Consider the following 16,941-nt stretch of genomic DNA (forward strand, 5'->3'; position numbering starts at 1 on the left):
CAATATAAGAAAATGTGAGCAGTGTACACCAATGGCAATGAGGACATATTAACCTTAGAAAAGGGGAACTCATGTCATTTACAATATAATAATAATATCATTGATTTTGAATGTGAAAATTACATTTAAAATATTCAATTATGTATAAATAATTAATAAATAAATTATTAATAATATTATTGTTGTGTTAAAAATACATATATATGTGTAATTTATTTGTGATAATATTATCCAAACGGATTACCCAGAGATGACGACAAAAAGGGACGTTCAAATATACATATGACGTGACGAAGACGAAGACTTAACAAAATCAAAAATTGATAAAGGAGTGATAATAAATGTGTGGGTGGCCTTAATAGAACTTTATAAACTACCTAAAGAATCATCAAGAGCTTGAAGATTCAATTGCTAAATTTCACAATGCCACCTAGTGATCAAGTGGTCTAGAGGTCTCAAGTACTGCGTTTATTCAACTGGAAAGAGTTCGATCCCGAGCGGAACACATACAGTTTAAAATTTCATAACTTTGTTTGACATTTTAATAATTTCATTATAAAGGCGTTAAAGATAAATATATATATATATATATATATATATATATATATATATATATATATATATATATATATATATATATATATATTTACGGTATATATATATATATATATATATATACCGTGCTGAAAAGAAAATGATTTGACTTATGATCTTCTTCGGTTCGACTGGACTAGAAATTGAACACTGTTGGTTGGACTGGACTGGAATAGAATTTAAAGCTAGAATAAGGTAAAAAAAGGTCAAGTAACAATATGTGAATGTCCTACTGCTAAGGCCTCCTCTCTTTTTGAGGAGTATTGAAGCTTATTCCGCCACACTGCTCCAATGTGGGTTGTTCGATACACATATGGTAGAATTTCAGTGAAATTAGAAACGTTCAAGTTTTACTCCCGAATGATAAAAACAAGTTAAGGACATGAGAATTCAGTGCTTTGGGTTTGAACACGATATCATATTTTAAGATTCACGCGTTCTAACCATCGGGCCATATCGCCTCCTCGAACCATGAATAAAAAATTATAATTTATATTAAAGGACGATACACAGGCTATTGGCTACATTTCTCTGGTAGTATTTTATGTGGAACCAATCGATACGTACTGGCTCGGGGACACGTTTAATGACCCGCAATTTCCCAGCGCGCTGTCAAACACTAAATTTTGGTTTAGTCAATTTATATACTAAGTTATTGACTGTGAAGATAAAATAGATAGATAATATATAACACATACATACAAAAATATGATGAAAAGATAAGGACAAAAAAATCTGAACATTTTCAGATTCAAATTTGTCCTAATTGTACATACAACTTTTCTTGGAAAGTCAATCGTGTGATATAAGCACTTTAAATCGCTGTCATAGTATCTTCTTCAGAGTGTCAATTGTTAATAGTTTCCACTTTTTACTTTTTTTAGTATTTTAATTACAAATCATAAGTGGTCCAGTGGTTAGAACAGGTGAATGAATCGTAATCAATGATTGCAGGTTCAAACCCGGGCCCGAAACAGTTATCATATACATAATTAATTTGTGTTTATAATTCGTCTTATGCTTTATATTTGATGAAATTCTCTCACATGTGTATCCACCAACCCACATAGAAATAGTTTGGTGGTTGCAAACGTTCATCCCAATCTCAAAACTCATCACAAAGCACTTACGCGAAATGTCAAAACGTGATACACGACATTTACTACGGTAAAAAAAATTAACATTTGTATTTTAGATACACGAATTAAAATAACACATTACAAGTGAACTTCCACAATTCACGAGTTAGATAAAAAGCGAGTTCCTACAGGATAGCTCTTTCGTTGTAGTAGGTTTCTAAATCTTCTGCGCATCTCGTTTGAATGGTGACATGTCTTACTTTTTTTTCCAAGAAATACTAGCTTTCCTTTACACGAGTGTAAACGTAATAAAGATTTGCTACTCTTGATTAAGAACAACACATAATATATCTAATTTAATAAACAATATTGACCATATAACAGAGCATTTGAACCAAAATTATATTTATAATAAAAATGTGTTAATTTAATATTTGTTGATTTCCATACTGATGTATTTAATTGTATACATTCATTTGAGTAAAGGATTATTTAGTGTAGCGCTTTTCAGTGGAGTATCCATTCGGAACCGGTAGTAACTTTATATTTAATCTTGGAAAACGATACTGGAAGTAGTGCACTGTTTACTCTATTAGCAACATAGTCATAATAGTAAAATATAGTAATGAAAAAGATCTTGTTCGTTTTTTATATTGGCGCAAGGCGTATACAAGATGGGCCGACGATTTAAAAAAGGTGGCAGGTTGGATGGATATTGGATGGATGCGGACTGCCCAAGATCGGGATGGTTGGCGTTCTATGGGGGAGGCTTTCGTCCAGCAGTGGACGGCAAAAGGCTGAAAAAAAAAATATAATAAAAAAAAAAAAAAAAGGCGTATACGCCAAAACGACAGCATGTTTATTATATATATGGGCCACCTAATGATAGGTGGTCACTACCGCCCATTGACTTTGGCGCTGTAGAAATTATTAACCGATCCCTACATCGCCGATGCCCTACTAATCCTGGTAACTAAGATCTTAATATATTTGTGCCTGTAAATAGCTCTTACACTCTTCGAACCGGAACACAAGAATACTAAGTACTGCTAATTAGCGGTAGAATACGTGACGAGTGGGTGGTACGTACCTAAAAGGGCTTGCACAGAGCCGAAGTAAAAAATATAGGTAACATGAAAAATGAAAATCTCAAGAATATTATAAGTAAGCAAATTATGCGTAAAAGTTTAACAAAAAAAAATTGTCTACTTATTTTACAACTTGCGAGTGAGGCTGGCCGAAAATTTTAATGAATAATTTATTTTTGGAACTCTCGTCCGTCGCTTTTTTTCATTTTATTATTTTAATCTGGGGAAAAACTTTTACAGATTCATCATTGAAACGTCACATTATATAAAATTACTTTTTAGTAGAATCTACTTTCACGGCCCGACACAGATTTTTTAAACTTATTTTTTTTTATGTTATAGGTGGACGGGCAAATGGGCCACCTGATGTTAAGTGGTCACCCCCACCCATCGACATTGGCGATGTAAGAAGTATTAACCATTCCTTATATCGCGAATGCGCCTCCAATCTTGGAACGAATTCCCTTGCAAGTGTAAACTTAATACTATATAAGAATTTTAATTTCCAAAAATGTGTACAGAAAACTTGTCACACCAACCATTTTTGCATATTTACCAAAAAAGTAATAGAGCATCGTGATGTGACTTTCTTTTCAAGAGTAGAGGAGTTTCCTCTCCTCTAACCCATATAGAGGTAAGTAAATGTTTTACTTCTGTAACTCTACTTAATATTACGAAAACACGCATAATTATCACCTTCATTTATTTACATGATATGGTCAAGAACATTCACATAAGTATCTAATTCGTATTTGATTGTATTCCGTTTGGTTAGGTACCGCTCACTCATCAGGTATTCTACCGCTAAAAAGCAATACCTAAGAATTGTTATGTTCCGGTTTGAAGGGTTAGTGAGTCAATGTAACTACTGACACAAGGACACCTACCGACACATATAATTAATATTGTTGGTCAAGCATTTTTTTTTATAGAATAGGAAGGCGGACGAGCATTTGGTCCACCTGATGGTAAGTGGTAACCAACGCCCATAGACACTGACATTGTAAGAAATACTAACCATCGCTTACATCACCAACGCGCTACCAACCTTGGGAACTAAGATGTTATGTCCCTTGTGCCTGTAATTACACTGGCTCACTCACCCTTCAAACCGGAACACAACAATACCAAGTACTACTGTTTTGCGGTAGAATATCTGATGAGTGGGTGGTACCTACCCAGACGAGCTTGCACAAAGCTCTACCACCCATTGCATTTCTCATTCTATTAAACAAACTTCATATAATTTAATTGTATATACTTTAATAATATATAAATTACCGTTCGCCATCTACTTCTCCCCTAAACAAACCTCTATGCTATCTGTCACGGTGGTATATAAACGTATTCCTATTACTAACTATAATACATTCTGCGCTTGTTTCAAATCCAAGCTTACGGTTTTGTAGTGTGGAGTACGCAATAAAATTTATTGTCAAGAGAGGGACATCTGGTGCCTCTCTCGGATTGCCTTATGTAAACAGGGGGATATACTAAGAAAAGATTCTTGAATTTAAAATTTTAGTGTTGTTTCAGTACGTTGGAGTTTGTGCGAATTTGTAGACGAGACGACGATCTTGCTGTTTTCTCGCAAATATGTTTTCATAAGATTTGCTGTAACTTTATTATTTCAAATAATATTTATTGGATACCTAGTTCCAAGATTTCGTAAAGAATTTTGATTTTGATTTTCGATTATGATGCTGTCTGGAAATAAAAATATAATATTTAGTTACAGAAAATGCACAGACAACAGATCTATGGAAATTGATGTATATGAAATTTAAAAATACTAATATTATTTTTGTGTCCACAATTTGAATATAAAAAAAATATATGATGGTTAAAAAATCATTATTTCTTTTTTCATTGTCGTTACAGGTATTTTGGGCGTCACCGGGATTAAATAGAAGCACAAAAAAACCTATTAACTCTTTCGTACAAGTTTTAATACTTCACAATGATATGAATGAACTGCATAGTTATTAATATAAAACGGTTACAATCGAGTAGCAGGTTCCCGACACCGATCGAACTCCACTCAACAATATTATTATTAAAATATTAATTTTTTTAATGACACCTCGATCCAGTATTCCGCCATTATCATTACCAAATAACCGCCAAAACGTCAAGATGGCGCCAACCCCACTCAAGTCCTCCACTATGATCGTTCGTTAATTATGATGCAATATTATGAAATTTAAATAATGCAATAAGTTCAATTTGTTTTGATCAATAAAAAATGTAAAAAATAAAATTAAAATTTAAGAAACAATAAAAACTATTTCGTCACTTCCTCCGACATATTATATATAATATAAATCAAGATTATTTCTTTTTACAGAGGTTACCTGGAAGAGATCACTGTAAGTGATAAGGCCGCCTTTGCATACTATATTACTTATTCTAAAAAAAAGGATTAATAAATAATAAATAAATAAATGTATATCATAAAAAATATTAACGTATTTCTTAAAATGTGTTACTTGTAAAAGCACAAAGTTATTACTCTTGTTACTTGATTGCATAGCAGTAACTATTTACGGTATAAGTGTTTTACAAAAGAATCCACAAAGCTTTCAAACTGCCTCTGTTGCTAAATTTAAAAATGGTAACCTTTTTGTGTAAAAGGTTACAGAATTAGTAAGTTTGTAAATACCATACATTGGAAATGAAACGATCGATCACTAGCTATACATTTATTGAAAAATGTAAACAATTATAAGGTTTGACCAAAAAACCTTATGAGTCAACGGTAGGTTTTCTTTTTCGAACCAGTGGTAGTTGTTAATTAGATTATCAATAGATCAGTATTATAATATAATATTAAATACATAAGTTTGAATTTGTATATAAAATAATATTGTTATAAAAATATGTATATATAGATATTATCCAAGAATACTTAGCAAAAGTATTATATTATTTCCAACACTTCTCATTTATCGGTGCCATAAACCACAGACGGGGAACGGCGACCATTAAAAGTCAATAACTCCACATTCAGAAATATAAAGTATATACACAATTGTATTTATAAAAAAAAATACTTAGTTTTGAATTACGTAAGAATAAATATAGTTCATTGTTTAATTAATTTACGACTTACGACGTGAGCCCGTGGATATAGAATTTAATGCTATGATTGTTTAACTTTCTAAAAAAAATGATATTTTAAGATATGATACACACAAACCTCGGATATATACATTTATGTATATATATATCCGACATCTAGATTTTACTGCGTAACTGCTTTTTGGTCTGCTAGATAGATTTTTAGGCCCCAAATGTTTTTTTTGTCTCTTTTTTATCAACAATTTAATTTAATATCTGAATGAATAAGAAACATTATTTAACTATTCAGTAAATAACAGTTATTTAACAATATTTTTAGGTAAAAACTGTTATTTACTATCATTTGAGACTAAAAGATAATCTAAGACGTACCAGACATTTAAAACAAAGAATTGTTAGCTGTTTAATTCAATCATAATATATAAAAATGCTATCAAATAATAATGAACCTACATTTCGTATTATTTAAAGGGAACGACGCTGAAAAAATAAGAATCACTTTATGGTAATATTAGTATTCAAATCTTAAACGAACGGCTGAAAAGAAACGGCTCGGGGTCGATAAGAATATTACTTAATATGCCTTTTAATTTGCATGTTAATTGATATAATAAAAAAATATCGATTACTAATAAAAAGGTTTAAAAACTAATGTCAGGCAATTTTAAATTCAATTAAAACCATGGATGCTGAGATAAATAAAGTAAATATTAAACATTACTTACAACGACAAAGCGCCACCAACCGTAGGAACTAAGATATTATGTCCCTTAAGCCTGTAACTACATGCTACCTCGGCTTGACTACCTCGATGGTCTAGTGCAGCGATACTCAACCTACGGCCTGCCGTGCTTATAGGGTTGGCCCACTTGATGTTACTTTATATTGAACTATTTTAAACTTTAAAGGTTTTTATTAACACCTAAATAATTTGAATTAAACAACTTCTGGCCACGGACACTGTAAAGTGTTTGAAACGTCATGTAATGATAAAAAAATGTTCAATTTGTAACCTAATATCCTATTCTATCCTCTCCTAAATCCCGAAACCTAAGCAATCATTACTTATATATTTTGTTTGCGGCCCGGGACACCATGCCGAATACGTGTTTGTGGCCCCTATAAAGAAAAAATTAAGTATCGCTGGTCTAGTGGCTAGATCGAGGCCGTAGATCGAGATCCAGGGTTCAAACCCCAGGTCGGGACGATATAAATTTATTAAATTTTTCTGTCGAAGAATCTCAATAGCAGCCTAGAGTCTAGACATTAGGACCGATGAGATCGAGAGAAATTTCATCACTTTTACTTACATGCCCTTCATACCGGAAAACGTATTAATATTGCTGTTTGGCGGTAGATGTGATGAATGAGTTGTACACATACGAGCTTGCACGAGTTTGCACGAGCTTGCCCTAAGGGAACATCCATAAAACCATTGCCTGTAAAACTTGCACAATATAGTATTTAAAAATGAGATAAACAAAATAAGGCAGGAAAGTCACTTTAATTCGTTTTCATTATATTTCCGAAAAGTAAAACGCATATATAATTCCTGGGGGCAACGTAAAGTTGACTTTTGTTTTGTTTTAATTATACCTTGGCGGCCATTGGGGCGGCTGGAGTTAAAAAGTTAATTAGGTTTAATTTTAACGACGGGGGCGTTTGAATCTTGATAGAATAAAACATTGTATGAAACGTTTTGTTTCAGAATTTTTTTGTAATTTCTAACTGACCGTAAAAAAATTAATTGCGAAGGAGATAAGGAAGTTGGAGAATCCTTTTTGTTTTTCAAAGATGTGAGGAGGGTGAGAACCGATTTTCAATTACTTTATTGTTTTAATAATACAAATATATTTTCTATTTATTACATATATTATATTAATATACACAGAATATAAATATTCTTTTTAAGTTTATCGATTAAGGTGTCTTTACTGAAAAACGCAAAAACACACAAAAAACAGGCAGTCTATAGGGACTGCAGATAGAAGTGAAAACTTGAAACTGTTAAATATATTTGTCTAATTTCCACATCTATTGGAAACCCAGGTAATAGTTCTATCCCTTTTTATTATATAGCTTTTTATACATCAAAATACACAGCATGTCGCAAACTCAGTACAAAATATTAATACAGGTTAATTTAAATAAATAATAGTTAAAATACACTTATATTAATTATATATACTTTAAGTATTTATATAAATTTTAAATACTTAAATTATATGTACTTTCAAAGATTTCATTATATTAACATACAACAACAACAACAAGGTTGTCGGTGACGCAAAACCACGATTCATCCTCTACGATAAGCCAGCGCAGCGCGCCTAAAGAAGTTCTCACTTTAAAAAGTATAATTAATCTATATAATCCATATAAAGAGCCGAGTGAAGTTCAGTTACCTAGTTATTTCTATATATAAAGAATAATAATAATAACATCCTGGGACATTATTCACACACGGCCATCTGATCCCAAACTAAGCAAAGCTTGTATGGAAACCAGACAAGTGATATGCTACATATACTACTTTTCTTTTGTAAATACATACTTATATAGATAATTACACCCATACTCAGGACAAACAGACATGTTCATGCACACAAATGTCTGTCCTGGGTGGGAATCGAACCCACAACCTTCGGCGTGAAAAGCAAGTATCTACCAACCACGCCAACCGGCTCGTCAAGATAGATAATAGATCAATGGATTAAGTCTGAATCGTTAACCCAAAAGTAATACAACATAAGACATAATACTATGAAAATACAAAACGAGCAGTATCACTGTCAATTAGTTATCTAAATCTACTGATCACGTTTGCTGCTTAGCTGAGTCTACCTGTGAGGGATCACCCTCACAGGTAAATAACACTGTATAGTATATTGTATACTATCTTATTTTAACACAAATATCAATTCAATTAATTTATTCTGTATATACGTCACAAATTAGTGGGTATTTTATTTGTTCGTGAGCCGCGAAGACCCAAAGACTGAAACATGTGAATTATAACCGAAGATCGCGGGCACAAATACAGCACCACTGACTTTTCAAGTGCTTAATTTGTGTTTCAAATTTCTCTTATGCTAAGACAAGAGAATCTCCTACATGTGTATCCGCCAATCTGCATTAGCTTCTAACATTATCTTTAAACGTAGAGAAGACCCAGCAGTGGGGCATAAGCCCAATAAAATATAATATGAATATATATATATACGTAATACATGAAATCACATTCACGTATTAGTTTTCAGAACACAATACCGAATACTCCCATCTGCTGCGCCCGAAATCTATTGTAATGCACTTTCTCTGAATTGCCGATCTCCTTTAAAATTACTCACGGACGTGACCCGAAGACAAACCGCCGTCTATTGTTTTAATAGTCTTTTAAAACTACCCGAGTGGAAAACTAAGGGTGAATTTACTACGACTTTTTATTTCTTGAAGAGGTATTGAGCTGTACAGATAACTAGAAGTTCAAAGTCTTAACGAGTCGAATTAAATTTATATTATCGAGAGAAATTTTTAACTGTTCTACTTGAATGAAAAGTTGAAGGAAATTATAGCAAGTTTTTAATGTAAGTCTAAACGATATAAAGTCTTTATTGTTTTTTTACATGATTCTCCTATTTATGTATATTAAAGTTAGCGTAGTTATAGTATATATTGTTAAAATGAAGACTTAAGTAATACAGACAGTATAATATTCTTTTATATTAATAATTCACACAATATTACAAAAATAATACGTAGAGTACCCATTTGCCTCATTTCTTTAGCGTAACCTGTAACAGCTTGTGAATGTCCCACTGCTGGGCTAAAGGCCTCCTCTCCCCTTTTGAGGAGAAGGTTTGGAGCTTATTCCACCACGATGGCTCCAATGCGGGTTGGTGGAATACAATATATGGAAGAATTTCGGTGAAATTAGACACATGCAGGTTTCCTCACGATTTTTTCCTTCACCGTAAAGCAAGATGAATTATAATCACAAATTAAGCACATGAAAATTCAGTGGTGCTTGCCCGGGTTTGAACTCACGATCATCGGTTAAGATTCACGCGTTCTTACCACTGGACCATCTCGGTTCTTGTATATCTCATTTCTTTAACATGTCTAATTTAATATTGCGCCGTGACTATAGTCATGTGGAATCATGTGGCTTCCTGAAATATTTAACACCTCATAATTATGGCAATGAAAAAGCCGAGATGGCCCTGTGGTAAGAACGCGTGAATCTTAACCGATGATCGTGGGTTCAAACCCGGGCAAGCACCACTGAATTTTCATGTGCTTAATTTGTGATTATAATTCATCTCGTGCTTTACGGTGAAGGAAAACATCGTGAGGAAACCTGCATGTGTCTAATTTCACTGAAGTTCTGCCACATGTGAATTCTACCAACCCGCATTGGAGCAGCGTGGTGGAATAAGCTCCAAACCTTCTCCTCAAAAAGAGGAGAGGAGGCCTTTAGCCCAGCAGTGGGACATTCACAGGCTGTTACGGATTACGGACGGAATTATGGCAATCGATGACGAGTCATATATTTATAGGATGGTCCGTTTGTAAGGTCCTTGTCGCCATTAGTTAATAATCTTTTTTAAAATAATTTACACAACAAAATTAATATATAAAACTTTATATAAACGAAAACAACGTAAAATTATCTTAACATATCACAATAAGTTAAATTCTCATTTGCCATAAAATATATCACCCAGTCTCAAGAATAAGCAAGTCACCCAACAATATCTGAGGATAATGGAGTTGGCCAGATGATTTGTCGGATCGATCCCCGTTTTAGGAAATTGGATTTGTAGATCGGCCGATAAGGAGGGGAATAAACGCTAAGAGTTCGGGACCCTGTTATCACTGATTTGCCTATCGATTTTACCCGACGTGGATTTATTTAGATTTTTTTGAAAGGGTCCCGATGAGTTTCTTACATAAATATGCCAATAGATGCATAGAATAGTACGATGAAGTTAAAATCCTTTAAATACGAATCAAGTACCAAAACAGATGTACTACAATCGTTTAAATATAAGGTAGTAAAAACTAAGTAATTTATAAAATGTTATGTATTCGAAAAAGCACCTCATATAATAATGTACTGTAACAGCCTGTGCTTATTCCACCACGCTGCTCCAATGCGGGTTGGTGGAATACACATGTGGCAGAATTTCAGTGCAATTAGACACATGCAGGTTTCCTCACAATGTTTTCTTTCACCGATGAATTATAAACACAAATTAAACACATGAAAATTCAGTAAAGCTTGCTTAGCGGTTAGAACGCGTGAATCATATAATAATAAAATATGAAAAATGATTATTTGATTAATTATTTTCGTATGACGACAAAGAAGTTACAGCTCGTAAATGCGAGAAAAAGGCTCTTAATTTTTAAGAACATAGAGTTTTGAAGTTATTAGACCAAATTCCAGTGCGGTCTGATGGCTACACAAGCAGAAGAATTTAATTTGACACTTGGAGGTTACATATCGATGTTATCGTAATCAGACATAAAATACTCGCAATTATTAATTCCTGATACTACTGTATTATTTTTATTATCACTCTTAAACGCTACATTTGCCTTCATTTTAAAATATTACCCACATCTTACATTTATTTAAGTATTCTCAGTTTGTATCACTAATTTTAAGATCAATATAACGATAAGCTTTATAAGCTATCCAACAGACTAAAGAGTTACAAAACCTTTTACTTCTTCAAACCTAAAGTCCAAAATTAACCCAAGATGGATGATTGCGAAATTTTTTTACGTATGACGTTATAGGTCGTTTTTCTTTTCCCATAAAGCAATTAAGAATACATTTGTGTTTAACATATATGACATATGTTGGCGTACAAGATAACATTATCTAAAGAGCCCGAAGGTTCCCAATGTGAACCAATTTCTGCAATTAATGAACGGGTCTCGCTTACAGCGCTGCCCGCGGCCTTTCTGACAAACAATGAAACAATTTCAGTGCTATTTGCACGCAAATTCAATTGTAATAAAGAATACGTTAGATGTTTAAATGTAAAAAAATATTTGGAAATGTAAATGAAATGCGGACTTACTAAAAACTTTACATTTTATATACGAACAGACATACATACATACATACATTATATATGAGTATATTAAATTAACTTTTAACAATAATGTGCATATACTGTTGAATTAAATATGAATGGATGAACTAATTCCATCAGGGACAGCTAAGAATGCATGCAATGGAGATTAATTTGGAAAAATCTGTAGTCGTAGGCGGTAGTCATTACTACGCACAGCCACTATCAGCTGCTTATGAGGATTCATTTATAATAGAAAACATCATATTATATATATTCATTCATATTAAAAAACATCAGTTTACTTTTATTAGAACAATAAAATTAAGGTTACGATGAATTTACAATACCTGTCAATATGTCCAACTAATTCGTCAGATGAAATTTAACTGGCGATTGAATATTCGGCCTAAATATTTTTCATTATTCATACATTTCTGACCTTTTAAAATTGTTTCAAATATTTATACTGAACAATTGTACCCCTACAATACCATGACCCAATGGCAACGGTTAAAATGTTATCATATCAACAAAGAAATAAAATAAAAATGAATTCGCGGAATTTTATTTTTGAATAAAATTTTAACAGCAAATAACAACATTCGAAAAACGGCGTACCTATATATAAATATAAACCAACTTTACTTCTAATTAAAGTCTGTTCAGACGATATTAATCGCTTCCAATTTATCTGTCGATCGATTGAAGTCGACTCGTGTGAATGTATTTAAATTGCTCTCGTTATTTTAACATACTTTTATATTAATTCCTTAAAGGTAAGGAATGTTTAATATTTATAACAATGTCTATAGGCGGTGGTGATCATCAGGTGACCCACTTGATGCAATGCCTACCTACTCAAATAAATTAAATTGCATTGGTAATATACTTTACGACTAACTTCTGGGGCCGAATTCTACTAATTTATATCGATTACGATACGTTTTCGACTCAATTCCGATCTAACTTTGAATCATCTGTATTTATTCGAATCGGAAACTGAACCGATTTGATGTTAACATATACCGTTGTTCCAAAACCAAACTTAATTCTTAACTATAACAATAGTCGATACTTAAATACGATTCGATAGAGATAAAGTGACAATTTGTTAGTAGAATTGTACTGTACACCTATGACAAAAAGGCACAACAATGAAGTAACTTATTTATATATGTATTATCAAGAATGACCTCCCTAAACAACAATATAAACTAGATTATCAGGAAGTTCAAATATAAGTTGTCCCCAGAGTAAGTTATATCTTTTAAAATAGCTTCAATATAACCCCTGTCAAATCACTGAAAAAAGTGGCTACTATTGTGTAGGGTTACTACAAATATTAAAAAAACGTGAGACATCGGCATGAGGCGATATCAATATTATTTTACATGACGCGTAAATTGTTGATGTGTATACAGTGCGCTCAGTATACGAAGTTACATAGGCGATATTTATATTATTTTACATGTAACGTATATTGCACCAACCCGCATTGGAGCAGCGTGGTGGAATAAGCTCCAAACCTTCTCCTCAAAATGAGGAGAGGAGGCCTTTAGCCCAGCAGTGGGACATTCACAGGCTGTTTCGGTTCGGTATATTGTTGAGCTGTAAACATTTTAGCGCTCAGTACACGGAAGGAGCTAACTGAGACTTCAACCGTCAGACGAGTGAGCGTAAGATTTCGAGTGTCAGATGACGGCAGCGTAAAATTTTGAGAGTCAGATGACGACAGCGTAAGATTTTTATTTACACATCAATTCTCTTGAGTACCTCGGCACTCATACCATTTTTTACAACAACGGACATTGTTAGGCGTAATGTATAATTTAAACTAGTAATTTATCACAGAAGAGAATGCCTCCGTGGTATTTGTATATCCTAGTACTTTTATTAATTTCTAGTTATTAGATTAAATGTAACATTTTTTTTACAGTAGGTAGGCGGACGAACATATGGCCACCTGATGGTACGTGGTCACCAACGCCCAGACATTGGCATTGTAAGAAATATTAACCATCGCTTAAATTGCCAATGCGCCTACCCACCAGCTTGGAAACTAAGATGTTATATCCTTTGTACCTGTAATTTAAGCATTTTTCATTACTTTGTTACTTACTATTGTTAATATTATCAATGTTTTATTTTTCCTTAAATGGAGTCTCTGTCATAGTCACCGTACGCGCTCGGAAGTCGTTCGGACGAAATCGGCCCATCACCCTTATCTTACCTTAGGCGTTTACCCAATCCTCTACTATTTGACACTTATTTCATTTTAAAGTAACATTAATATTATGTAGTTTTTTGTATTTAAATTTACCTTAAATATTTTTTTTCTAACGTGACATAAATTAAATGAATTCATTTTAATGGATAATATATTAATGATACATTAATTTAGAGATTTTTCTTTAATTAATTACTTATATACATAAATACTTGTATCAGAACGTCGTTACGTCATGTATAAAGTAACAGTGCTTATTGGCTTAACAGTTCGTAATAATAATAGTAAATATCTAACGAATTCTATGCCTATAAGTAATAAACAATTTTACTAACTAACCGTTTCTATTCACAATACATATATATTTAAACATTTTCACATATATATTCAAACATTTATACCATAGGTAATACGAAACAAAAGTGTGTTGTCGAAAGTTTACGAAACATTTTTCCTGTACGAAAAACGGAATACCTTCTACGTGTGAGCTGCCAGATGGGGCCCATCACGATGCGATTTTAAATGTGTTGGGTTTACGACATTGTTGAGCGAGACAATCCTTTTAAATCTTTATAATCAATATTTAATAGTACAAGTTTTATTTCTGACTATAAAATAAATAGATATAAAAAGAATCTTATAGACTAACATAAAAATACTCTATCGGCCTTAATTATAAGCGTTTTTAGCGGTGTTTAGTTAAATATTGACTTCTCTCTTTCTTTCATCATTGATTTGTCAGTTAAAAAAAAGACACAGCATTTTTTAACTGATCACAGCCTAAATTGTATATATTAGTGAATCCGTATAAGTTTGAGTATGCAGATTGCGGGTGAAAATTCAAAATATAAATATTATTAAAGTAAACGCACTAGGCGTTTAATAATAAGAACTTTTAAATCGTCATGTTAAATGATAATTAAATATAAAATTTCAAACGTTTGAATATAAGTTCTTCTGACTGGATCCGACAAGACTCATAAGTTACTCTTTTACTTAAATGGAATATTTCCTGCGTTCTTAGTTTTGATAATATCGTAATCAGCAAATATTGATGTTTCTCTACACCCAACGAAGCCCGTTCTCAGCTGCACAAAATCTACATATTTTCATTTATTATAATTTAATAACATGGATACGTTTGTTCTTATATTCAACACAGAGTGCCTTCTCTGAATCCTGCTCTGAATAATCTATGATTGGATTACCTCCTTGATACATTATCCATTTCAAAAAAGGTATCTACAATTTGGAAATTTAATACTTTAAGGCAACTTTAAGACAAAGATGCGAATGATGCATGTTACAGCTGAATACAAAAAAAGGGTTATATTCAAATAAGCTATTTTTATTTTTTTACTAAACTTATTAACATATGTATAAATAAGTTACCTTCTCTCTACGAAAAATCCTTCGCATTCCAATGATTCTCGGCTTATGTAAGCTCATCAATCATTACCGATACCGTTTATTTACTTTCTTTGATAATGCATTTGCAGATAAACATACTTTTATTGTTGTGATAATACACCACTTTAGAACAATCATCATTATAATGTAAGCCGCGGATGAGCGTTAGCCTGGTAGTGCTGGCGGTAGGGTAGATTTCTTCAACTTGATCATTCTTTGGTTTATACGATCATGTTGAGCACATTTCTATAAATGTCTAATACAATATAACCTACAATAGTACAGTCTAGTATACTACATTTAATTAGTTTTAGTTGATAAATAAAAGCTTTTATTTAACAAGGTTTTACTTAGCGTCATAATGTATTTTTACAGCGCAATACAAAAGTATATTTTAAGGGTATTGCCCATAAGGTAGACTTTTCCTGAAAGCATTAGTACACATGCAGGAGAGAAGATAAAATATTGTTGTAATTATATTACTGAACTAACCAGTTTTGTTATAACCAAAATTTATTTATGAGCAGTAACAAAAGCAGTGTTCGAGGTTCCAACTCACATTACCACACGGCTAAGTGCATTATGCGGTAGGAAAATCCCTCCAAAGCTGTTGTCTACACATTTGGCACGATTAAGTACCGGGATTCGATACCGCGTTGAATCGTGTTTCGAATTTCAAAGGCCACTCTAGTTTAAAGGGATGCCATTGGGTACGATATGTCCCTTTGACTAACGTTAACCACAAATCGATTGATACGTGTGACGGACCACTAAAGCCACTTTCTCTAATGACGTCCTAAATATAATACCGTATTCAAATTTTGGCTTTAAATTAATGAAAAAAATTGATAATTTTTATTTAAAATACGTAAATAATATGTGTATTTATATATAAATGAATATTTGTATATTTTTCCTCTATATATTTAGAAACACTAAACTATTAATGCGATTGTGATGTAAATTTAGTGAGTTGTTCTGTGGACGTCTTGAAAGGTTCTTGATCCAAAAAACTAGATTTTTTCTTTGTATGTTTGTCCTACAATATAACCTTTTTTGTAGATTTTAATTCTACCCATGTAAAGCCGGATGGGGTATATACGTATATATTTTAATATTGTTTTTCGCCGAGCCGAAATTACATAGTGAAATTACCGAGAAAACCCAATTTTTATTATTACGTTTTTTTGCCGTCGATTTTTTTTTCTAGAATTCGATAAATATACAATGAACGTAGGCATTGGCACTGTCCCATTTACATAACAAAATAGGGAGGGAACAATACCGCAAAACCACAGACACGTAAATAGTATATGTGTGTGTTATCTATTTGAAAGCAAGACATACATTTCCTTGAGCATTACATACTT

Source organism: Nymphalis io, chromosome 10 (assembly GCF_905147045.1).
Source record: "Nymphalis io chromosome 10, ilAglIoxx1.1, whole genome shotgun sequence".
In the NCBI taxonomy this organism is placed as follows: Eukaryota; Metazoa; Arthropoda; class Insecta; order Lepidoptera; family Nymphalidae; genus Nymphalis; species Nymphalis io.